Source organism: Rattus norvegicus, chromosome 17, assembly GCF_036323735.1.
Source record: "Rattus norvegicus strain BN/NHsdMcwi chromosome 17, GRCr8, whole genome shotgun sequence".
Classification (NCBI taxonomy): Eukaryota; Metazoa; Chordata; class Mammalia; order Rodentia; family Muridae; genus Rattus; species Rattus norvegicus.
In genome coordinates, this window is record NC_086035.1 from 71,496,938 (window position 1) to 71,521,098 (window position 24,161).

The following is a 24,161-nucleotide window of genomic DNA, read 5'->3' on the forward strand; positions in this document are numbered from 1 at the left end:
TAAAAGGGGCGTGGGGGCGAGAAGCATTGATGTCACTTCAACTCAACAGGGCAAACCCCAAATTCTACATCTTCACGTCTGATGTTAAAGGGCTCTTCAGATCTCCAACTCTCTTCAGCTTTGTTGACTGCAACCTCTCTCCTATGCTGGTTCCATACCCAGCCTTCAGCTTCCCTCGGCAGGAGTCTGGGTTGTCCATCTTCTTGGGATCTCAAACACAATAGAGGATTCAGCTTCACGGCTTTACACAGTGGCTTCTCTGGGCCTCCATGAAAGGACGTCCCTGGCCTCAGCAGCTTTCCTTAGCTGCAAAGGGAAATTCCAGGACTTCTTTCTCGTATTTTTGCCTATAAACCCAGAATCTCCTAAAAATCCAGTCATCTCTCCCAGAAGCTGCCAAGCTACTGGATGGGGCTTGAACTTGGCCCCGCCCTTCAGTTTGATTTGCATGCGCTTTCTGTTGTTAATAGTTTTCCATCACTGCCTAAGCTTGGTGATCCTTTCCGGGTTTGGGAGCTTAGCCAGGTGTGGTTTCGCCTTGAAGTCACCACTCTATTTGGTTTAGAATCAGGGTTTTCTTTAAACTTTTGTCTCCATGATCTCAGGGCTTCGCTCCAACCAGACATTTCCTGCTGCCCCTTTCTCCTTGAGCCACAGGGTTTTTGCACTTTTCTTTGTCCAGCCTGCTCCTTTTCGTTATAGATCTGCAAAAGAGTGGCGACTAAACACGTGACTGAGTCAACAATAAGCTGTTCTTTCTTAATAGGGAAAAAAAAAAAAAAAAAAACGAGCAATCCATTCTCTGGAAGGGACTGATTCTTACGCTATAGTTTTTACTGTCTACTCTGTTACTTTCCAATAATGTGATAATTACACATCAGCCATATGTTTGCTACTGAGCTAAATTTTTTGTTGACACGCTGCTTTATTTTGTTGTAGTCACTTCTTGGACTCAACAGGAGGCCTTAGTTGAAAAATGTATATATGTTTTGCCTGCACATACGGCTATGAACCACTGTGTGCCTGGTGTCCTTGGAAATCAAAGGGGGGCATCAGATTCCTTAGAACTGGAGTTATAAGCTGGAACTCACCATGTGGATGCTTGAAATAGAATCTGGGTCCTACAGACCCCCAGGAGGCTTTCTTTTGTGTGCCCCACCCACCCTCTCCCCATCCCCACCTCTCTCCTTTTGAGACAGGATTTCTGTGTGTGTGTGTAGCCCTGGCTGTGGAGAAATTCACTATGTAGACCAGATTGGCCTCGAACTCACAGAGATTCACCTGCCACTGCCTTCCAAGTGCTGCATTTCAAGGCACCACCATGCCCAGCTGACTATTTTCTTTTTTAGAAAACTATTTTGTTTACTTTTTGGAGATTAATATCATTATATAATTTCCCCCTTCCCTTTCCTCCTCTCAACCCCTCCCCTATTCTTCTCCTTGTTCTTTTTCAAATTCATTGCCTGTTCTTTCATGAGCTGTTGTTTTACACACACACACACACACACACACACACACACACACACTCCTAAATGCCTAAGTACATCCATCCTTCTTCGTATTTTACTTGTATGTTCTCAGGGACGACCATTTTTAGTACTGGATAACCAATTGGTGTGCCCTTTCCAGGGGAAAACTTTTATCTTCTGATTTCAGTCCTCCTTCGTTGCCTGTAGGCCTTTCTGTACAATTGAGGCCTCCTGGGATTCTCTCCTTTCGTGTTAGCCCTACGGTCTTTCCATCCACTCTTCCACAATGTTGCCCAAGTCTTAGGAGCTGGAGTTGTATTGTAGAGGAATCCATTGACACTGGGCTTCACAACTCTGCATTTTGATTGGTTGTGGTCTTCTGTAATGGTCTCTGTCAGTCACACAGAAAAGTCTCCCTGGTGTGAGATGAGGACTAGAGTTATCTGTGGGTATATGAATAAAGGTTTAGAATATAGTTAGTGATTAGGCTGGTGTAGAGGTAGTTACAGTTCTTCAAGATCCATGACATCACCAGCCCTGGGTAGTTGGCTAGGTTTTTAGTACCAGGCATGACCATTATCTTATTAAGAAAGCCTTAAATCCAACTAGAGAAGTATTGGTTATTACCAGTGTGGAGTCTGGCACGGTCTTGGTAGAGGTGGAATGACATGTCACTGGGGGTGGGTTTTGAAGTTTAAACTAGCCCTCTCCCCCCTCTCTCTCTGCCTAACATCATGACATAGCTCTCTGTTACTGGTCCAGTATCTGCCCTGCCTTGATGATAATGGAACCACAATCAAGACCTCAACTATACGAATGCTTTATTTTATGAGTTGCTTCGGGATTGGTGTGTGATGGTTTGTACATGCTTGGCTCAGGGAGTGGCACTATTAGAAGGTGTTGCTCTGTTGGAGTGGGTGTGGCCTTGGAGTAGGTGTGCCATTGTAGACATGGGCTTTAAGACTCTCATCCTAGCTGCTTGGAAGCCAGTATTCTGCTGTTAGCCTTCAGATAAAGGTGTAGAACTCTCAGTTCCTCCATGCCTGCCTGGATGCTGCCATGTTACCGACTTGATAAGGGACTGAACCTCTGAACCTGTAAACCAGCCCCAATTAAATGTAGTCCTTATAAGAGTTGCCTTGGTCATGGTGTCTGTTCACATCAGTAAAACCCTAAGATAGAAGTTGGTACCAGCCAAAACCATCCAATGGAAAAAAGATAGCATTTTCAGCAAATGGTGCTGGTTCAACTGGAGGTCAGTATGTAGAAGAATGCAGATCGATCCATGCTTATCACCCTGTACAAAGCTTAAGTCCAAGTGGATCAAGGACCTCCACATCAAACCAGATACACTCAAACTAATAGAAGAAAAAGTGGGGAAGCATCTTGAACACATGGGCACTGGAGAAAATTTTCTGAACAAAACACCAATGGCTTATGCTCTAAGAACAAGAATCGACAAATGGGATCTTCATAAAACTGCAAAGCTTCTGTAAGGCAAAGGACACTGTTGTTAGGACAAAATGAGAACCAACCAATTGGGAAAAGATCTTTACCAATCCTACAACAGATAGAGACCTTATATCCAAAATATACAAAGAACTCAAGAAGTTAGACTGTAGGGAGGCAAATACCCCTATTAAAAAATGGGGTTCAGAGCTAAACAAATAATTCATAGCTGGGGAATGCCGAATGGCTGAGAAACACCTAAAGAAATGTTCAACATCTTTAGTCATAAGGGAAATGCAAATCAAAACAACCCTGAGATTTCACCTCACACCAGTGAGAATGGCTAAGATCAAAAACTCAGGTGACAGCAGATGCTGGCGAGGATGCGGAGAAAGAGGAACACTCCCCTCCATTGTTGGTGGGATTGCAGACTGGTACAACCATTCTGGAAATCAGTCTGGAGGTTCCTCAGAAAATTGGACATTGAACTACCTGAGGACCCAGCTATACCTCTCTTGGGCATATACCCAAAAGATGCCCCAACATATAACAAAGACACATGCTCCACTATGTTCACAGCAGCCTTATTTATAATAACCAGAAACTGGAAAGAACCCAGATGCCCTTCAACAGAGGAATGGATACAGAAAATGTGGTACATCTACACAATGGAATATTACTCAGCTATCAAAAACAATGACTTTATGAAATTCATAGGCAAATGGAGGCAACTGGAAAATATCATCCTGAGTGAGGTAACACAATCACAGAACACATGGTAGGCACTCATTGATAAGTGGCTATTAGCCCAAATGCTTGAATTACCCTAGATGCACAGAACACATGAAACTCAAGAAGGATGACCAAAATGCGAATGCTTCACTCTTTCTTTAAAAGGGGAACAAGAATACCCTTGGGAGGGAAGAGAGAGGCAAAGATTAAAACAGAGACTGAAGGAACACCCATTCAGAGCCTGCCCCACATGTGGCCCATACATATACAGCCACCCAATTAGACAAGATGGATGAAGCAAAGAAGTGCAGACCGACAGGAGCCGGATGTAGATCGCTCCTGAGAGACACAGCCAGAATACAGCAAATACAGAGGCGAATACCAGCAGCAAACCACTGAACTGAGAATAGGTCCCCTATTGAAGGAATCAGAGAAAGAACTGGAAGAGCTTGAAGGGGCTCGAGACCCCATATGTACAACAATGCCAAGCAACCAGGGACTAAGCCACTAACTAAAGACTATACATGGACTGACCCTGGACTCTGACCTCATAGGCAGCAATGAATATCCTAGTAAGAGCACCAGTGGAAGGGGAAGCCCTGGGTCCTGCTAAGACTGAACCCCCAGTGAACTAGACTGGTGGGGGGAGGGCGGCAATGGGGGGAGGGTTGGGAGGGGAACACCCATAAGGAAGGGGAAGGGGGAGGGGATGTTTGCCCGGAAACCGGGAAGGGGAATAAAATTGAAATGTAAATAAGAAATACTCAAGTTAATAAAGATGGAAAAAGGGGTTGGGGATTTAGCTCAGTGGTAGAGCGCTTGCCTAGCAAGCGCAAGGCCCTGGGTTCGGTCCCCAGCTCCGAAAAAAAAAAGATGGAAAAAATAATTAATAAATTGATAAGGAAGAAGAAGAGGAAGAAGAAGAAGAGGAGGGGGAGGAGGAGGAGGAGGAGGGGGAGGAGGAGGAGGAGGAGGAGGGGGAGGAAGAAGAAGAAGAAGAAGAAGAAGAAGAAGAAGAAGAAGAAGAAGAAGAAGAAGAAGAAGAAGAAGAAGAAGAAGAAGAAGAAGAAGAAGAAGAAATTGGTACCAGGAGTGGGATATTGCTGTGATAGACTGACCATACTTTTGTTTGGAAAAATGTGGATTTTTGGACTTTGGATTTGTAAAGTGTTGGAATGCTTTAAATGGGGCTTAATGGGCTATCCTAGTAGGAATATGGAAGACTTTGTTACTGAGAGTGATTTGAATTGTGCAGACCTGGCCCAAGAGGTTTCAGTGGAGTGCCAGGAGCCAAGCAAGCTCTGTCTCAGGAATTTTCTCAGGCAAACTTTTACAGCCTTTTGTCTTCGGGAAATCTAGCCAGTTATCTGCTCTTACCACTTTTACAGCCTCTGTCTCCAGCTGTCTGTTCTTACCAGTTTATACTTGCAATTAATGGTTTATGGCTACAGGAAGGGTGGTGACAGTGATAAATTAGTCTTGGACCCTGCATGGGCCTTCCTGATTGTCTTTTTAAAGTTTGAGAGCTTGATCAGACAATGGACTTGCTCTCCTTCTTTGTGCCTCCTGTCCCCCATTCTTTCGCCCCCTCCCCAGGTCTCCTCTGAACCCCCTCACCCCCCACCCCCACAGGTTGGGGCAGTAGAGAATTTCAATGTGTGGCCTAGAGACTGTTTTGTGGTATTTTGGTGAAGAATGTGTGTCAACTTTTGCTCTTGTCTAAAGCATCTGCCTGAGGCTAAGGTGAAGAGACTCAAATTAATTGCATTGACAAAGGAAGTCTCAGAAACAGCTGTCATAGATTTTGTTCTCTGGTTAAGTCTCATGAAGAGCATTTTAAGCAAGCTGTAAAAGGAAAATATAAAACATATGGTTCCAGTATTAAAGGGGCACCAGGAAGTGAAATGGAGCAGAATCCTGTGTTCAAGGATACTAAATTGAATTAAGGGAATAATGACCCTGAGGTAATGGCCTGCATCAGGTGTACGTGATAATGTTTAAGAGTCACTCAGGTGGTACTGGTTTTGAAGCATCAAGGGGTGATGAAGAACAGCTGAGGCTTAGCACTGTGAGAGGCTATGGAAGGCCATTGGTGAAAGTACAGCCGCAGTTAAGAGTTGATGTCCCAGGACTGAAGGAGTCATGCAAAGCAATTGAGGCTTGGCACCATGAAGGGAGCCTATGAGAGGCTATTGGTGAAGCCTAGCAGCAGCAGAAGACCCCAGCATATTTGAGATGCCAGTGCCATGGGATGATCACCAAGAACAGCAGTGGCAGTGGAGTGGATCAGCCTGAGCTTAGAGTGCTACAGAGGGCAGAACTGGAGAAGTGACTTCAGCCCTTTGGAGGAGCCCAGAAGATCATGTGTGGATCCAGACATTGAAACAAAAAGCTGTAACATTGAAGTTTGAGATGCAAGAGCTGTGGCTTATCTGTTGAGGAAAACTGCTAACAGGGAGTGGAACCAGCCCTAGAGAAAGAAGTTTGTTGCAGTCAACAAAGACATAAAGGGAGTTGGAGATCTGAAAACTGCTTTGACATCAGGCATGGAGTTTGCCCAGCTGGTTTCCTGTCTTGCTTTGGGGATTACAGTTACATGATTGGCTGAATCTCAAAGGAGACTTTGCACTTTGTACTTTTAACATTGTTGAGACTGCTATAGAACATGGGGGTCTTTTTAAATTGGAATAAATGTATTTTGCATTGGGGTATGTTTAAGTATGGTCCCCATAAATTCATATATTTGAACAAGCCTATGGAGGCCAGGAAGTCGAATGTGATGGTTTGTACATGCTTGGCTCAGGGAATGACACTACTCCTGTTGTAAGTGTGTCACTGTGGGTGAGGGCTTCAAGACCCTCATCCTAGCTGCCTGGAAGCCAGTATCTGCTAACAGCCTTCAGGCGAAGATGTAGAACTCTTAGTTGGTAGGCATTCTCCTGACCCTTCTTAGCCCTTGGGTAGTGTGTGAATATTCCTTGTTCTTTTTTCACTTTCATAGCAGTCTTACTGAAATCTTGAACACATTTTCACCGGTGAGGTGCTTTGCACTTGACCTCCAAAGTTCATTTGGTCACTTTCATCTTTGGATTTTGATATCCAACATCCCATTTTTGTTAAATCTTTGGTGTTTTCCTTCTGTTCCAGTCTCCCGCCTCCAACTCCATTTACTAGCATTTCATTCATTTTTCACACGTTATTACCTGAAATAACTGTGGCACCTTATAATTTAATGCACCTGTACAATGAACTCAGTGATGAGTAGGGTCCTTCTTTTCCTTGCTCATGACCACGATCTCAGATTTTAATACAGAATTTGCCACATGTATACTAGCCCGTTTAATGATGAAATCTTATCTCTGGGTAACAAAATTTCAACTCACAGCTCAAGGTCCTTGGTACTGTTGAATTTCTCTCCTCGGTACTTATCTGTAGTAAGGATAAGACTTGAATTGTTAATTACGGTGACCCCAACGCTCTTCACGTAGATGATAAACTTCAAATCCGCCTGGGGAACTCCCACAATGAACTTAAGTTTTGTATGGATTTAACATTCAGCAAATTCAAACAGTAGTGACATCTTCCAGTTGGGCTAGACCAACCTGCATTACCAGAGTCACTGGAGATGACCTTCAATTTATAGCTAGTTGATTGTCTTTACTCCAGCCAACTCAGTTTTTTTACTCCGGACTGTACCTAGGCGCTTTAGCTACAAGGGGAGGTTCAAAAGCAAGCAGTTTGACAGAAATTATGTTAGCTGTGACATCTTGGCCTAAAGACCTAAAATAGTTGGGTAATTTTTCATCAAGGAAATCATTTCTAGTTCAACCTAAAATGGCCTCAGCAATGAAACAAGATGGAAGCGTCTCTGTACAATCTCGCCCTGATAGCACCTAATACAGAAAGAGCCGGAAAGCGGCCATGAGCAACCCACAATACACTGGAGGAGGTTCCGGCTGAGGAGCCTCACTTCCTGCTCACGCCTTCTATATCCGGCTGCCTACATCTCGCGAGAAGCCAGGGAAAGCTCGGTCGTCCAATCCAGAGCGAGCTTTGCCCCTCCCGCGCGCCTGCGCATAAAAGAAAAAGCAAGAGCAACGTGGACGCCGGCGGCGGTCGCGCCTGCGCCTTGGCGCGCTCCCCGTGATTGGCTCCCGTGACGCGACCCACGGAGCTTTAGTTTTCACTTTCTGTCTTCTGAGCCCCCTCCCTCTCTCACGGTCCACGAGGTTTCACTTCCGGTTACTGGTGCCGGGGGGGTGCCGGAGGGCGGACGCGTTCCCAGCGCCTGGCTGGTTTCTGAAGCCGCTTCTCGCCCGTGAGACTGAGTGAGGGACCGGAGCGTGCGCGCGCGGCCGGGGAACACCCGGGTTCGTGAGGCGAGGTCCGGAGACGCGGCAGGACGAGGGGCCAGGAGGAGAAAGGGACGGGCTGTTAAAGCATGGGAAGGACACTGAGCTGTGAGCTCAGCTCCTCAGGGAAGGCTGCCTCGCCGGGGACAGGTAACGCTCCCTCAGGGGTCGGGGCGTCCGGGGTGAGGAAGAGCGGGGCACGCGTGGTGATTGAGGGCTGGTGGGCGGGCGGGCAGGGCGACGCGCGGGGCCACTGGGCAGACGCCTCGGTCGCCCGGGACGCGGGGCCCCCATGCTCCGACCTGGAGAGGAGGGTAAGGTTAGACAGGGTCTCCACCGAGCCTGTGGAGGGCGTGGGAATGGGTGTCTGCACTCTGAGGCAGAAAGCCGGGCGCGTTTTGTTTGTGTCACCTGTCACAGGGCAGCTCCATGCCCAAGGGAGGTGATCGGCTCTGCACTGAAGCGTTGCCTTGGTTTGGGGTTGGCCTAGCTCCTCCTCCCCCAGAGGGGTTTTGGGGAAACCCTCAGGTCGGGTTTCTGGATTCCGTAGAATCCAAGGCAACGCATGACAAGGTTTACCCTTCTTTATTACGTACAATGGGCCTTCCCCATATGGAAGAGAGCAGCGGGCTGCAGCCACGTTGAAGGAATGTTGCAGTAGGCTGGTCCCGGCGTTGGTTAGAGGCGAGCCGGCGGGCACTTGGTAGGAAAACGTGGCTTAACTTTGAAAACTGGAGTTGGTTTGAAAGTTCTCGGGTCTCTTAAGTCTCGGTTGATGCGCCTTACTTTAAGCTACTCTCTACTGTACTCTTTCTGAAGGGAAACTTAGAACGGGAAGTCAATCAAAGTCTTTCCTAAACCTGTATAATACAAAAGCACCTGGGGACTCAACAGTGTCCGCCCTCAGAGGAGCAAAAGGAAGGCGGGGTGAATATGTCAGAGTGTAGAATCTGAGATTGTTGGAAAGCCTACCGAAGAGGTTTAGGACAAAGCACATACACCTGATAGTGTAAGCGAATACTCTCGTACTGGAAAATGGTTTGGTAAAGGATAGTTCAGTGTTATCAGTGTACATCAATACCTAGAGAGCCCAAGATAGAAAAAATAAAAGGTAACTGAGTATTTCTCAGTAATTACTATTAAGGACGATGATGTTGGAAGTGTGTTGTCAGTTCGTTTCCTACAATCTTTCAAATAAACATAAATGGCATCTCTTCTAGTCTGTAAACATTTGCTTAAATACATTGAAATTTGAAAACCGCCAGGAAACTTGCCTGGTACTATTTGTTACCTGTAGCATATCCGTTTAGCACAAATATGTTGGACATGTTTATCCGTCGTATCTTGTCAGTGGACATTTTTAAGATTTTTCTTATAAAAATTCTTATACATATATATAAAATGTTTTTCAAAGATGTATTTACTTTATTTATTTGAGTACACTGTAGTTACCGTCAGACACACCAGAAGAGGGCATCAGATTCTATTACAGATGGTTGTGAGCCACCATGTGGTTGCTGTGATTTGAACTCAGGACCTCTGGAAGAGCAGTCAGTGCTCTTAACCGCTGAGCCATCTCTCCAGTCCATAACAATTCTTCAGAGCTGTGTTTTTCACCTGCAGCTGTTATAAACAGGGTTTAGTTGCTGATGATAACTGTTTGTAGAATCAAATTTTTATGATAATGCTAGGCAGTTTGTTAAAAGCCCTGGGATGATTTTACTTTTAAAATTTAATTCCCCTCAGATTTGGTTTTCATTACTCTCCAAGGCCGCACCGGATGGTAACAATGTTTTCTAAACATTTTAACTCATCTAATAATTGAAAAATCATTTTAATTTTTAATCTTTCCTAGTGAATAAGAAAGGAAAACATTTGGGACAGCCCAGTATCCCTTGTTTATGATATTGGGTCTGAACACTCTGCTTTGACCTATTTACAATTACCATACTGTTTTAGTTATGGTAGCTTTATGATATACATTGGTACTTTCTTTTGGGTGGGGGAGACCAGGGAAAGCTCAGGATTCTTCTTTGTTCTTCCAGATAAATCATCTCAATCTCTATAGAAAACCACATTGGGATATTTGTGTTTGCGTTATATAGCTTATTCATTGCATTTATATTCATTTACGAAAAGACTTTATTTTTTCCTTCCAAGAATATATCTTTATTGTGTGTGAAAATGTGTTTACAAAAAAAGCAAGCAGGCTATTTGGCTATTTGTGCACATTGTTAATGAGCATTACAGGAACCTTAGAAATAGATTGTGTGTTTTCTAGAAGGAAAATCTCGCTTGAACTTTCACCGTGATCCTTATTTCATTAAAATATCTTGATCAGTCTTGAACTTAGAGAGTCATACTTTATATTCACATTTTGTTTTGTGTTCCAAAATTTATATTAACAGCATGTGTCTTTGTCCACATTTTTTTTTTAATTGTAACCCAGGCTACCCTTGAACTTGATATGGTAGCAAAGGCTGGAATTGAACTCTTGATCTTCTGATAACTCCTCTAAAATGCTGGAATTACAGACACACTGCCATGCTGCATTTGTGCCATGCTGGTGATTGAGACAGGGCTGTATATTCTAAACAAGCGACAAGCACTAGTCTACATCCCCAGCCAGTTCTTCTACAGTTGTAAAAATACTGCATTACTCCAGTTACATCTATTGATAAATACTACATTAGATGTTAAATTGATTACTTTCAAAAATAGTTATTAGTATGTTTCAAAACTAGACCAGTTACATCTTGGCTTAAATAATATTTTTGATGAAAAGTAGCTTTTTACCTTCCAAAAAATATTAGTGATAAAAGTAACATTGTATGATGTTTTTGCAAATAGCCTTCATGTCACCTTTAATTGTTCAAGTACTTCTGCACTTTGTCGTACAGATTGTTTTAGTTGAAGTATATGACAAAATTGTCTGGTATTGGCTAAGTGGTTGGAAAAGGAGGTACATTTTAATATTTTCTCATAGTCGTGGTTTTTTGGGGTATTCATCAGTTTTGATAATAATTTCCATTTATTGAGCTTGTACTTCAGAGGGCTTTCATTCATTTATTAGTCATTTGGAAAATACTAGTTCCCTAAATTGCATAGATTTTTCCAAATAATGAGTGTGTGTGTACACACACATATATTAATGTTATATATTTAATTGTTATATATAATACATTAATACTAATAGTTATACATAGTAATATATATTACTTATATCTTAAGAGTGTCATTTTTGTTAATTTAGATTTTTCTAGGACTCTGCTGAATGTTTTTTAGGACTTTGTCTTAGTATTTGTCAGAGTTATTATAGGTGCCCTTACTATTTAAATGCCTTACTATTTTACATCTTTTAATTTTAATATTGACTATTTCTTTTTTTTTTCTTTTTTTTTTTTTTTTTGGTTCTTTTTTTTCGGAGCTGGGGACCGAACCCAGGGCCTTGCGCTTCCTAGGTAAGCGCTCTACCACTGAGCTAAATCCCCAGCCCCTGACTATTTCTTATTACTGCCCAACTGGTTTTGATTTATCTTTTTTTTTTTTTTTTTTTTTCGGAGCTGGGGACCGAACCCAGGGCCTTGTGCTTGCTAGGCAAACGCTCTACCACTGAGCTTAATCCCCAACCCCCCTGGTTTTGATTTATCTTACCTCTAGTTTATCATTTATATTAATCTTATCAATGAAAAGTATGTTTATTTTTTACTTCTCACTAAACTATTGATATAACTAGGTGGCGTATATACACTTGTGCATTTTGTGTGTTTATTTTGTGGTACTAAGAATTGATTCCAAATTTCAAAAAAGATCAAGCTACCCCTGAGCCATGTCCTCAGCCCTGTACTTTTATATTTTAAAGGCTGTAAATGCCGAGCATTAGAGTATTTGTCTAGTATGTGCACCACCTTAGATTAGTATCTGTTAGAACATATTTTCTTTTTGAGACATTATACCGCCCTTGTACCTATGATTTCACTGCCATGTATATTGAGTTTCTGGAATTACAAGTATGCTCCACCATGCCTGGCTGGAAGTTTTTTTCATGATTTCATACTTATTTTAAGTTACATGTATCTATGAGAGCGTGTGTGCACTTGAGGGCAGATACTTGTGAAGGCCAGAAGAGGATGGATCTGGAGCTACACCCAACGTGGGTACCAAGAACTGAACTTGAGGCTCTTCAAGAGCAACATGTGTCCTTAACCACTGACCACCTCTCCACTAGCCGGAATTAAAAAGAAGTTTTAAAATGTATATATTTGTTTGTTTATAATGTAAGTATATAGGTATTTGTGTGTATGTAAACATGCATGAATACTGTGGAGTGTATGAGACAGGTTGTTGGGTCCATAAAAATGTAACTGTGTTAACGTGTAAATGAAATGTTAATAAAATGTAAATGTGTGTATGAATATACGTGTGTCTCTGCATATTTGTCTATGTAAAGAATTTTAATTCTTTTCCTTTCCTTCCTCTCTGGTTCACAGAGAGTTAACCAGCTAGGCCAGTGAAGAGAGAAATAGCAATAAATCCTTTACCTAGTCACTCAGCTGTTAGCAACAAGTGTCAGCAGATCTAGAAGCCTGCAGCTTCTGGCCTCAGAGTAACTTAGAGTCAAGATAGGCATACATTCTATAGAAAGCACTCACTAGACCAGATCTTGACCCATTCTGTGCTAAGCTCCCAGCAATATCCTCTTCTTGCCTTTTGCTTTTCATTTTGTCTTTTTAAAATTGGTTTCTGATTTAATTACTGCTTTTGTCATAAGAAATGTGCTTAGGGCATACTTCTGGTTTTGTTTAATAAAATATAACATTTAATTGGAGAAGTAAATCTCTTGTTAATTGTCAAGACACTATTGCTTGATGAAATACACACTTTAATGTATAGCTACTTTCTCTTAGGAGAAGAGCTATTTGACCCCAACTCTTGATGTCTAGTTCATTTTGATACAGGACATATTTCACCTCTATGCTCAGGGCATTTGGGGTGGAATAGAGGGGGGGGAGGGAGGGAGGGAGGGGGGGGAGAGAGAGAGAGAGAGAGAGAGAGAGATGAAAGCAGTTTAAAAATCTTAGTTCTGCCCCTTGCTTTGTAAGATACGTTCAAGATTTATTTATTTTATGTATATGAGTACTGTAGCTGTCTTCAGACACACCAGAAGAGGGAATCTGATCCTATTACAGATGGTTGTGAGCCACCATCTGGTTGCTGGGAATTGAACTCAGGACCTCTGGAAGAGCAGTCAGTGTTCTTAACCGCTGAGCCATCTCTCCAACCCCCAACCCCTTTTTTAAAAGAAATTTTTAAGTTAGAACATTGGTCACAGTTTATATGGATGTCTTTAAAAAGTCACCATAAAGGACTGGGGAGCGTGGCTCAGTAATAGAGCATTTATCTACCACATTGGATCTGCAGTATCATACTAGAGGATGGGGGAATGCATACAGCCACATGCATTTTAAAATAATTTTAATCAAAATTATATGATCTTGAACAATTTACCTTTTAGGCATCATGTCAAAACAAAGAAATTGGGGCTGGGGATTTAGCTCAGTGGTAGAGCGCTTACCTAGGAAGCGCAAGGCCCTGGGTTCGGTCCCCAGCTCCGGAAAAAAAAAAAAAAAAAAAACAAAGAAATTTAAAAATTATAAGTATCAGGCTGATCAGAAACTTTGTAGATTATTTAGGGAATATTAAAAACAATCTTCGGGGTTGGGGATTTAGTTCAGTGGTAGAGTGCTTGCCTAGCAAGCACAAGGCCCTGGGTTTGGTCCCCAGCTCCAAAAAAAAGAAAAAAAAAACAAATAAAAACAATCTTCAAAAGTAAATATTGCTCTTAGAAAGCTAAGACAGAAAGATTGATCACTGCAAGTTTAAGGTTAGCTGGGGCTAAAGAAAGAGAAGAACCCTGTATCAAAAATCAAGGACAAGGGTTACAGAGATGGCTCAGTCGTTAAGAGCACTGACTGCTCTTCCAGAGGTCCTGAGTTCAAATCCTAGCAACCACATAGTGGCTCACAACCATCTGTAATGGGATCTGATGCCTTCTTCTGGTGGGTCTGAAGACAGGTACAGTGTACTCATGTTCATGAAGTAAATAATAATAAAAAAAAAATCAACTGACAAGGGGACGAGAAAGCTCAGTGGATAGCTCACTTGCTGCCAAATCTGATGGCCCTGAGTTTGATTCCTCGAACCTCTGTGATGGAAGGAGAAAACCAACTCTTTCAGGTTGCCCTCTAACATATATACCACAGCAAGCTCTCCAACACATAAAAACCCATGAAAAAGATATGTTACATTTTCTTAAAGTTGAATATTCAACTCAGTCTAACCAACTTTCAGTCAGATGATAAGTCATAATTTGTAGATATAATTTTTTTTTTTTTGGTTCTTTTTTTCGGAGCTGGGGACCGAACCCAGGTCCTTGCACTTCTTAGGCAAGCGCTCTACCACTGAGCTAAATCCCCAACCCCGTAGATATAATTTTTTAATTCAGTGGATATACTCTCCAGTCCCTCACTCCTTTCTTAAAAAGGCAACTGCCACTGGATAAATTGAAATATCTAAGTCTACTTGCTATTTTGAAACAGCACAAAGTTACATAATTCTGTATTTAAATAATTTGCTAATGAGTTCAAATTATCTTCTGTATAGTCAATACAACATAATATGCTTTTTGGTCTATGTACTCCTTCACATTTATATTACTGATATTTTTTCCCCATTTCTTTGATTTCTAATCTGAGTTCCTTTAACTTGTTTCTCTATAATAGACTATATTGCTTAGTGAATTAATTACTAACTTAGGGTAGTGTGTGATTTTACTGTATTTAAAGATGCAGTTATATGATCTCTGCTTTTTGTTTCAAAAGTTTTTTTTTCAGAGAGATTATTCTTGTAAGCATAACTTCTGTGTTATTAGCACTTAAAGAGTTGGAATAAAAGCATCCCAGTGTTGTTACTGCTTCTAGAACAAACTAGTATCTTTCTGTGGAACAAGTTTGTGTCTGACCTATAGACTCAGTGTAGCCAGAGTTAACTTGAGTGCAACAAACATAAAATCCATAAATGTAGTACAATGAGGGAGGGTACTTTGTTTGTTTGTTTGTTTGTTTATTGAGGCAGGGTTTTTCTCTGTGTAGACCTTCCTATCCTGGAACTCACTCTGTAGACCAGGTTGGCCTTGAACTTGCAGAGATCCACCTGCCTCTACTTCCCAAGTGCTGGGAGTAAGGGCATTCCCCACTGCCACCCAGCATGAATTAAATAGATGTCAGTCTCTGTGGCATTGGCAAAAGCTAGGACATACCCAAGACTTGGGAGAAATGTAAACTTTACAGATTTAGTCACATGCAAATTAGACGCTTGGTAAACATTTGTTCACTTTAGAATTGTTTAGAACATTAACAAGGAACAGGACTGTATCAAGAATTACTGCCTTTCTAGCTTTCTGTAGAGATGACTGAGATGGGGCTCAACTCAGAAGACAGTTAAAATAAGTGTTAAAAATTATTATTGAGTTCATATTGTAAAGAATTTAGTAGTGGTAGTCTTTTCTCTAACCCAACTACCTCCCAAATAATCTAGACAGAGACTATATTTTTGTTAAATAATTTTTTCTTTTTTCTTTCATTGGTTATTTTCTTTATTTACATTTCAAATATTAACCCTTTCCCCAGTTTCTCCTCTGGAAATCCCCCATCCCACCCCGCACCCCCGCCTCAATGAGGGTGCTCCCCCCCAGCCACCCACTCCTTCCTCCCTGCCCTGGCATCCCCTACACTGGGGCATCGAGCCTTCACAGGTCCAAGGGGTTCTTCCATTGATACTGAACAAGGAGCCATGAGTCACTCCATGTGTACTACTCTTTGGTTGGTGGTTTAGTACTTGGGAAGTGGAAGGGGTGGGGGTAGGTCTGGTTAGTTGATATTATTGTTCTTCCTATGGGATTACAAACCCCCTCAGCTACCTCAGTCCTTTCTTTAATTTCTCCATTGGGGATCGTATTCTTAGTTCAATGGTTGACTGTGAGTATCTGTCTCTATTTGTCAGGCTCTGGCAGAGCCTCTTGGGAGACAGCTATATAAAGTTCCTGTCAGCATGCACCTCTTGGCATTCTCATTGGGGACTGGGTTTGGTGACTGGATATGGGATGGATCCCTATGTGTGGCAGTCTCTGGATGGCCTTTGGTTCAGTCTCTGCTCCACACTTTCTATTTCCTCCTGTGAGTATTTCGTTCCCCCCCTTTTTTTTTTTTTTTTGGTTCTTTTTTTCGGAGCTGGGGACCGAACCCAGGGCCTTGCGCTTCCTAGGTAAGCGCTCTACCACTGAGCTAAATCCCCAGCCCCTCGTTCCCCTTTTAAAGAAGGACTGGAGCGTCTGCACTTTGATTGTCCTCCTTGAGTTTCATATGGTCTGTGGATTGTATCTTGGGTAATTCCAGCTTTTGTGCTAATATCCACTTATCAATGAGTGCATGTCATGTGTGTTCTTTTGTGATTGGGTTACCACACTCAGGATGATATTTTCTAGTTCCATCCATTTGCCTAAAATTTTCATGAAGTCACTGTCTTTGTTTTGTTTTGTTTTTTTAAAAGATTTATTTATTTATTATATAAGTATACTGTATCTGTCTTCAGACACACCAGAAGAGAGTGTGTCTCATTACAGATCATTGTGAGCCATCATGTAGTTGCTGGGATTTGAACTCAGAATCTCTGGAAAAACAGTCAGTGCTCTTAACCACTGAGCCATCTCTCCAGCCCTGAAGTCATTGTTTTTAATAGCTGAATAGTACTCCATTGTGTAAATATACCATGTTTTCTATATACATTCCTCTGTTGAAGGACATCTGGGTTCTTTCCAGCTTTTCTGGCTATTATAAATAAAGCTTCTATGAAAATAGTGGAGCATGTGTCCTTGTTATATGTTGGGACATTTTTGGGTATATACCCAGGAGAGGTATAGCTTGGTCCTCAGGTAGTAGTATGTCCAATTTTCTGAGGAACCTCCAGGGTGGTTGTACCAGTTTGCAATCTGACCAACAGTGGAGGAGTTGTCTTTCTCCACATCCTCCCCAGCATCTGCTGTCACCTGAGTTTTTGATCTTCGTCATTCTGACTGGTGTGAGGTGGAGTCTGAGGGTTGTTTTGATTTGCATTTCCCTGAAGATGTTGAACATTTCTTTAGGTGCTTCACAAACATTCTTAACTGAGAATTCCTCGTTTAGCTCTGTACCCCATTTTTTAATAGGGTTATTTGATTTTTGAGTTCTTTGTATATATTGGATATTAGCCCTCTATTGAATATAAGATTGGTAAAGATCTTTTCCCAATCTGTTGGTTGCCATTTTGTCCTAATGACAGTGCCCTTTGCCTTAACAGAAGCTTCACAGTTTTGTGAGGTTCCATTTGTCAATTCTTGATCTTAGAGCATAAGCCATTGTTGAAATTTTCCCCAGTGTCCATGGGTTTGAGGCACTTCCCCACTTTCTCTTCTATTAGTTTCAGTGTATCTGGTTTTATGTGGAGGTTCTTGATCCACTTGGACTTGAACTTTGTGCAAGAAGTTACAAATGGATCAATTTCCATTCTATATGCTGACCAACAGTGGGACCAGCACCATTTGTTGAATATGCTGTCATTTTTCCTCTGGATGGTTTTAGCTCCTTTGTCAAAGATGAAGTGACCATAGATAGGTGTGTGGGTTCATTTGTGGGTCTTCAATTCTATTCCATTGGTCTACCTGCCTGTCTCTGTACCAATACCATGCAGTTTTATCACCATTGCTCTGTAATACAGCTTGAGGTTGGGGATCATGATTTCCCCCAGCAGTTCTTTTATTGTTGAGAATTGTTTTCGCTAGCCTGAGTGTTTTGTTACTCCAAATGATGTGGAAATTGTTTTCTAACTCAGTGAAGAATTTAGTTGGAATTTAGATGTAGATTGCTTTTGGTAAGATGGTAAGATAGTCATTTTTACTATATTACTATATTTTAGTATATTAATCCTGCCAGTTCATGAGCACTAGAAGGTCTTTCCATCTTCTGAGATCTTCATTTTCTTTCTTCAGAGATTTGATGTTTTTGTCATACAAATCTTTTCACTTGCTTGGTTAGTGTTACACCAAGATATTTTATATTATTTGTGGCTATTGTGAAGGGTGTCGTTTCCCTAATTTCTCAGCTTGTTTATCTTTTGAATACAGGAAAGCTATTGATTTGTTTAATTTTATATCCAGTCATTTTCTGAAGTTGTTTAGCAGGTTTAGGAGTTCTCTGGTTGAATTTTTGGGGTCACTTAAGTATCCTATCATTTCATCTGCAAATAGTGATATTTTGATTCCTTCCTTTGCAATTTGTATTCCTTTGACCTTTTGTTCTCTAATTGCTCTGGCTAGGACTTCAAATACTATACTGACTAGGTAGGGAGAGAGTGGGCAGCCTTGTCTGCTCCCTGATTTTAGTGGGATTGCTTAAAGTTTCTCTCTATTTAGTTTGATGTTGGCTGCAGGTTTGCTGTATATTGCTTTTACAATGTTTAGGTATGGGCCTTGAATTCCTGATCCTTCTAAGACTTTTATCATGAAGGGATGTTGAATTTTGTCAAATGCTTTCTCAGCATCTAATGAGATGATCATGTGGGATTTTTTGAGTTTGCTTATCTAGTAGATTACATTGATGGATTTCTGTATATTGAAGCATCCCTGCATCTCTGGCATGAATCCTACTTGATCATGATGGATGATCATTTTGATGTGTTCTTGGATTCAGTCTTCGAGAATTTTAATGAGTATTTTTGCATAGATATTCATAAGGGAAATTGGTCTGAAGTTCTCTTTGTTGGGTTTTTGTGTGGTTCAGGTATAAGCATAATTTTGGCTTTATAGAAAAAATTGGGTAGTATCCCCTCTTTCTGTTTTGTGGGATAGTTTGAAGAGTATTGGTATTAGGTCTTCTTTGAAAGTCTGTTAGAATTCTGCACTAAACCCTGTTAGTCCTGGGATTTTTTTTGTTGTTGTTGGGAGACTTTTAATATCTGCTTCTACTTTTTTAGGGATTATGGGACTGCTAAATGGTTTATCTGATCTTTATTTAACTTTGGTACCTGGTATCTATCTAGAAAATTGCTAAATTCCCCCCATATTTTCCAGTTTTGTTGTGTATAGGCTTTTGTAGGATCTAATAAGTTTTTGAATTTCCTCAGTTTCTGTTATGTCTCCCTTTTCATTTCTGATTTTTGTTAATTTAGATACTGTCTTTGTGCCCTCTGGTTAGTCTGGCTAAGGGTTTATCTATCTTGTTGATTTTCTCAAAGAACCAACTCCCCAGTTTTGTTGATCTTTGTATAATTTCTTTTTGTTTCTACTTGGTTGATTACAGTCCTGAGTTTGATTATTTCCTGCCATCTACTCATCTTGGGTATATTTGCTTCTTTTTATTTTAGAACTTTCAGGTGTGCTGTCAAGCTGCTCTCTCCAGTTTCTTTTTGGAGGCACTCAGAGATACGAGTTTTCCTCTTAGCACTGCTTTCATTGTGCCCCATAAGTTTTGAGTATTTTGTGCCTTTTTATTAAATTCTATCTTTATTCTTTCCTTGACCAACTTATCATTGAGTAGAGTGGTCAATTTCCATGTGAATGTGTGCTTTCTGTCCTTTTTGTTGTTATTGAAGACCAGCCTCAGTTTGTGGTGATCTGATAGGAATCAAGGGATTATTTCAATCTTCTTGTATGTGTTGAGGCCTGTTTTGCGACCAATTATATGGTCAGTTTTGAAGAAGGTACCATCTGGTGCTGAGAAGGTATATTTTGTTTTAGTGTGAGATATTCTATAGATATTTGGTTCATAACTTCTGTTAGTTTCACTGTGTCTCTGTTTAATTTGTTTCCATGATCTGTCCTTTAATAAGAGTGGGGTGTTTAAGTCTTCCATTATTGTGTGAGGTGCAATGTGTGCTGTGGGCTTTATTGAAGTTTCTTTTATGAATGTGGGTGCCCTTGCATTTGGAGCATAGATGTTCAGAATTGAAAGTTCATCATGGTAGATTTTTCCTTTGATGAGAATAAAGTATTCTTCCTTGTCTTTTTTTGATAACTCTTGGTTGAAAGTTGATTTTATTCGATATTAGAATGACTACTCCAGCTTGTTTCTTGGGATCATTTGCTTGGAAAATTGTTTTCCAGCCTTTTACTCTGAGGTAATGTCTGTCTTTGTCACTGAGGTGCATTTCCTGTATGCAGCAAAATGCTGGGTCCTGTTCATGTAAGGAAAAGTGATTGTCCTGTGGCTGTCTTCTTTTGGGCATGTTGAAAGATTACTTTCTTGCTTTTTCTTGGGTGTAGTTTGCCTCCTTGTTTTGGAGTTTTCCATCTATTATCCTTTGTAGGACTGGATTTGTGGAAAGATACTGTGTAACTTTGTTTTTGTCATGGAATATCTTGATTTTTTTCCATCTATGTTAATTGAGAGTTTTGCTGGGTATAGTAGCCTGGGCTGGCATTTGTGTTCTCTTAGGGTCTGTATGACATCTGTCTAGGATCTTCTGGCTTTCATAGTCTCTGATGAAAGGTCTAATAGGTCTGCCTTTATATGTTACTTGACCCTTTTCCCTTACTGCCTTTAATATTCTTTCTTTGTTTTGATTATTATGTGACAGAAGGAGTTTCTTTTCTGTCCCAGTCTATTTGGAATTCTGTAGGCTTCTTCTTGTATGTTCATGTGCATCTCTTTCTTTAGGTCAGGGAAGTTTTCTTCTATAAATTTGTTGAAGATATTTACTGGGCCTTTAAGTTGGGAATCTTCCCTCTCTCCTATAACTATTATCCTTAAGTTTTGGTCTTTTCATTGTGTCCTGGATTTCTTGGCTGTTTTGGATTAGGAGGTTTCTTTGCATTTTGCATTTTCTTTGACTATTGTGTCAATGTTTTCTGCCCCTGAGATTCTCCATTCTGTCTCTTGTATTCTGTTGGTGATGTTTGCATCTATGACTCCTGATCTCTTTCCTGGTTTTCTATCTTCAAGGTTGTCTCCTTTTGTGACTTCTTTACTGTTTCTCTTTTCATTGTTAGATCCTGAATGGTTTTGTTCAATTCCTTCACCTATTTGGTTGTGTTTTCCTGTACCCTTTAAGGGCTTCTACCTGTTTACCTGTGTTCTCCTGTATTTTTTTAAAGGGGGTTATTTATGTCCTTCCTAAAGTCCTCTATCATCATCATGAGATGTGATTTTTAAGTTCAGATCTTGCCTTTCTGGTGTGTTGGGGTATCCAGGACTTGCTGTAGTGAGAGAATTGGGTTCTGATGATGCCAAGTAGCCTTGTTTCTGTTGCTTATGTTGTTGCACATGCCTCTGGCCATCTGGTTATCTCTAGTGTTACCTGCTCTTGCTGTCTCTGATTGCAGCCTGTCCCTCCTGTGTTCCTGGTTGTGTCAGAACTCCTCAGAGACCAACTGTCTCTGTGATCCTGTGATCCTGAGATCCAGGTTGTGTCTGATTTTTCTGGAAATCAAGCTCCTCTGTGATCCTGTGATCTTGTTTCAGAGCACCTCTGATCCTTGATGTGTTAGAGCACCTGGGAGCTGGGCTTCCTCTGGGTGTTGTGGGACTGGGTGTGGAGCCAGTGCTCAAGGTCTGCTCAGAGTCGTGGTTCAGACTGGAAGGGAACCTGAGACACTGGCTCGGTGGGTGTCCCTGCATCCCGGGTGACCCAGGTACTCCTGGTGTATGGGCAGTTGTGGCCTCCTCACCCCTGATGCTGGGTGTGTTAGAGCACCTGGGTGTTGTGTAAATAAGTTTTATAACACAACAACTGAGCAAGTGTTAATCTCTTCTAATCCTCCAAACTAATAGATCTGCTTCTGAGCCAACACCTCTTACTCTAATCCTCAAACTAATAGATCTGCTTCCGAGCCAACACCTCTTATTCTCATCCTCCAAACTAATAGATCTGCTTCTGAGCCAACACCTCTTAGACCCTTGCATTTTAGTATTGATCTGGCTCTCTGCTTCATTCCTTTTCTCATACTGGTCCCTCACCTCATGGCCAGATCTCTCCTCTCTATCCCAATCCTTGCTGGACTTGGAAGTCCAGCCCTGTTCTCACCTCTGCTCCATCATTAGCTGCTCTTGTGCTCTCTCTTTCTCTCCAAAGTAGGAAATAAATAGAGTTGTGTTTTTACAACACTGAGACAGGAGATAACTGGAATAACAGTGCCACATCCTGATCGCAACCAGATATTGGAGCAGAGAAATGAGCATTTGAATAATGCAAGGATTAAAAAATAACGTGCCAAGTCTAAAGTAGAATGATTAAACTTCAGTTACAATTTAGATGTGTAAAGCAAAAACTTTTAAGTTGCAATGTCTATAGTTACAGCTTACTAAGGCTGAGTCTGAGCTAAGTAGTGTTCAGATTGCACCATAGGAGATGGATCACTATATTTGTACTTCAAGTGTTGATGGTTTGTGTTTTGAGTCAACTGAAGGTCCTACTTCCTCTGCCAAGTGTATCATGCCCAGCTTTGCATTTGTGTTTTTGAATTGGATTTTGGGGGGAGGTGTTAATATGTCCCAGTGTTTTGCCTGCATATACTATGTCTGTGTGCCACATGTGTGCCTGGTGTCAACAGAGGCCAGAAGAGGGGTTAAGATCCCTGAAGTTACAGACAGTTGTTAGCTACCAAGCAGGTGCTGAGAATTGAGTCTGGGCCCTCTGGAAGAGAACTGTTACGAAGAACAAAGACAGATTTACCTAAAAAATAATTAGAAATAACATATAAGGACTGTAAAATAACAGAAAAGCCTATGACTATTTAAATTAACCATCTAAATAGGAATAAAATCTCCAATCGACTTATACTAATTTTTCTTTCAAGAAAGGACTCGTGACCTTTTATAGTTTGGTTTTGCTTATGACATCTTTGTTAATAGAAATGATAAAACTGGGGTTGGGGATTTCGCTCAGTGGTAGAGCGCTTGCCTAGCAAGCACAAGGCCCTGGGTTCAGTTCCCAGCTCCGAAAAAAAGAAAGAAAAAAAAAAGAAAAGAAAAGAAATGATAAAACTATATAAATTTCCACATCAATTAAAACAGTTTCTCTATATGAGCTTGTTTCAAGCCATAAATACAACCAAATTGTATGTTGCTTTATAGTTTATAGAAATTTTATTTTAATATTTATAATTTTTATTTGAAGATTTATAATAGAGTAAATATTTCATTTTAAGACTTATAGTCAAAATAGCTTTATTGATGTGCTGTTACCCCTCTGAGCAATCCAGCTAGATATAGGTCTGAGGAAAGTGAGTTTCTTCTCTACAAAATTAAAATAAAGTTTAGTCAGTTCCCTAAGATGACTATAATAAAGGCCAGATTCATTAGTGTTGAGCAGGTCATAATTTTTAGTTAGAAGTTTAGACATAATTGAGTTTTGACTATAAATGCCCAGAGACTGTTACTTTGGTATGGATCTTTTATACCATCACAATGACATAGAATAGAGAACAAGATAGAGCTGAGCAAACTTGACAACTGTGGAATGTTAGGGTAAAAGAGTATAAGGCATTCAGCAGATTCCAGTGGTCCTAAGAGTAGAAAGGAGGCAGGAAGAAAAGGGTGAAAGAGAAGCTGATAAATTCAATGATATAAATAGGTAATAGTTTAAAACTATGGTTAACATGAAAGTTTTATGCTTTAGTGTTCTCGTTTGGAAAATAGATAACTTTGTAGAATTACTGTGAGAATTAAATGACATTTGAAGTCCTTAGCCAAGGAACTTGTGCTTTATAGTTTCTCAGTAAGTGGACAAGCACAGTGTTTTAAACATTTTGTAATGTTCAGCCTTTCATGTTTCTGAAACATAGCCTGCAGGCAATAGAGATAATTGAAACTAACTTTGAGGACCAAAAAGGATCATAATATATGGTGGCTAGATTTCTGCTGATTTCCTGTGTGCTGGTATTCACCCATTTAAACTATGATGGGGGGGGTGTCTCCAGTATTTGTAAAATCACCACTAATTTAAATAGTCTAGTTGACTATTTCCTACTTTTTTTGATCTGTCTATTCTAGACATTTATGTAAATAGTGTACAGTATACAGGTTTGTCTTTATTTTGTGCATGAGTGATTGCTTACACATATATTTGTATC

General features: G+C 40.8%; 1 protein-coding gene and 1 long non-coding RNA gene across 8 annotated transcripts in view; one reads left to right on the forward strand and one right to left on the reverse strand.

The window, feature by feature from the left end:
* Positions 1 to 1,446: 1,446 nt before the first annotated feature.
* LOC134482597 (uncharacterized) lies at positions 1,447 to 8,542 on the reverse strand. The gene is made up of 2 exons (XR_010058963.1): positions 8,414 to 8,542; positions 1,447 to 1,912 (listed from the first exon to the last, which is right to left on the reverse strand). It is a non-coding gene; the product is annotated as an uncharacterized LOC134482597 (long non-coding RNA).
* The window catches only part of Tasor2 (transcription activation suppressor family member 2), a 55,223-nt gene continuing 38,780 nt past the window's right edge, over positions 7,719 to 24,161 (forward strand). For 3 of the 7 annotated variants that reach the window (XM_006254223.5, XM_039096362.2, XM_039096361.2), the window contains exon 1: positions 7,719 to 8,152. The gene's annotated coding sequence lies outside the window, so the exon portion shown is untranslated. 7 annotated transcript variants of the gene reach the window in all.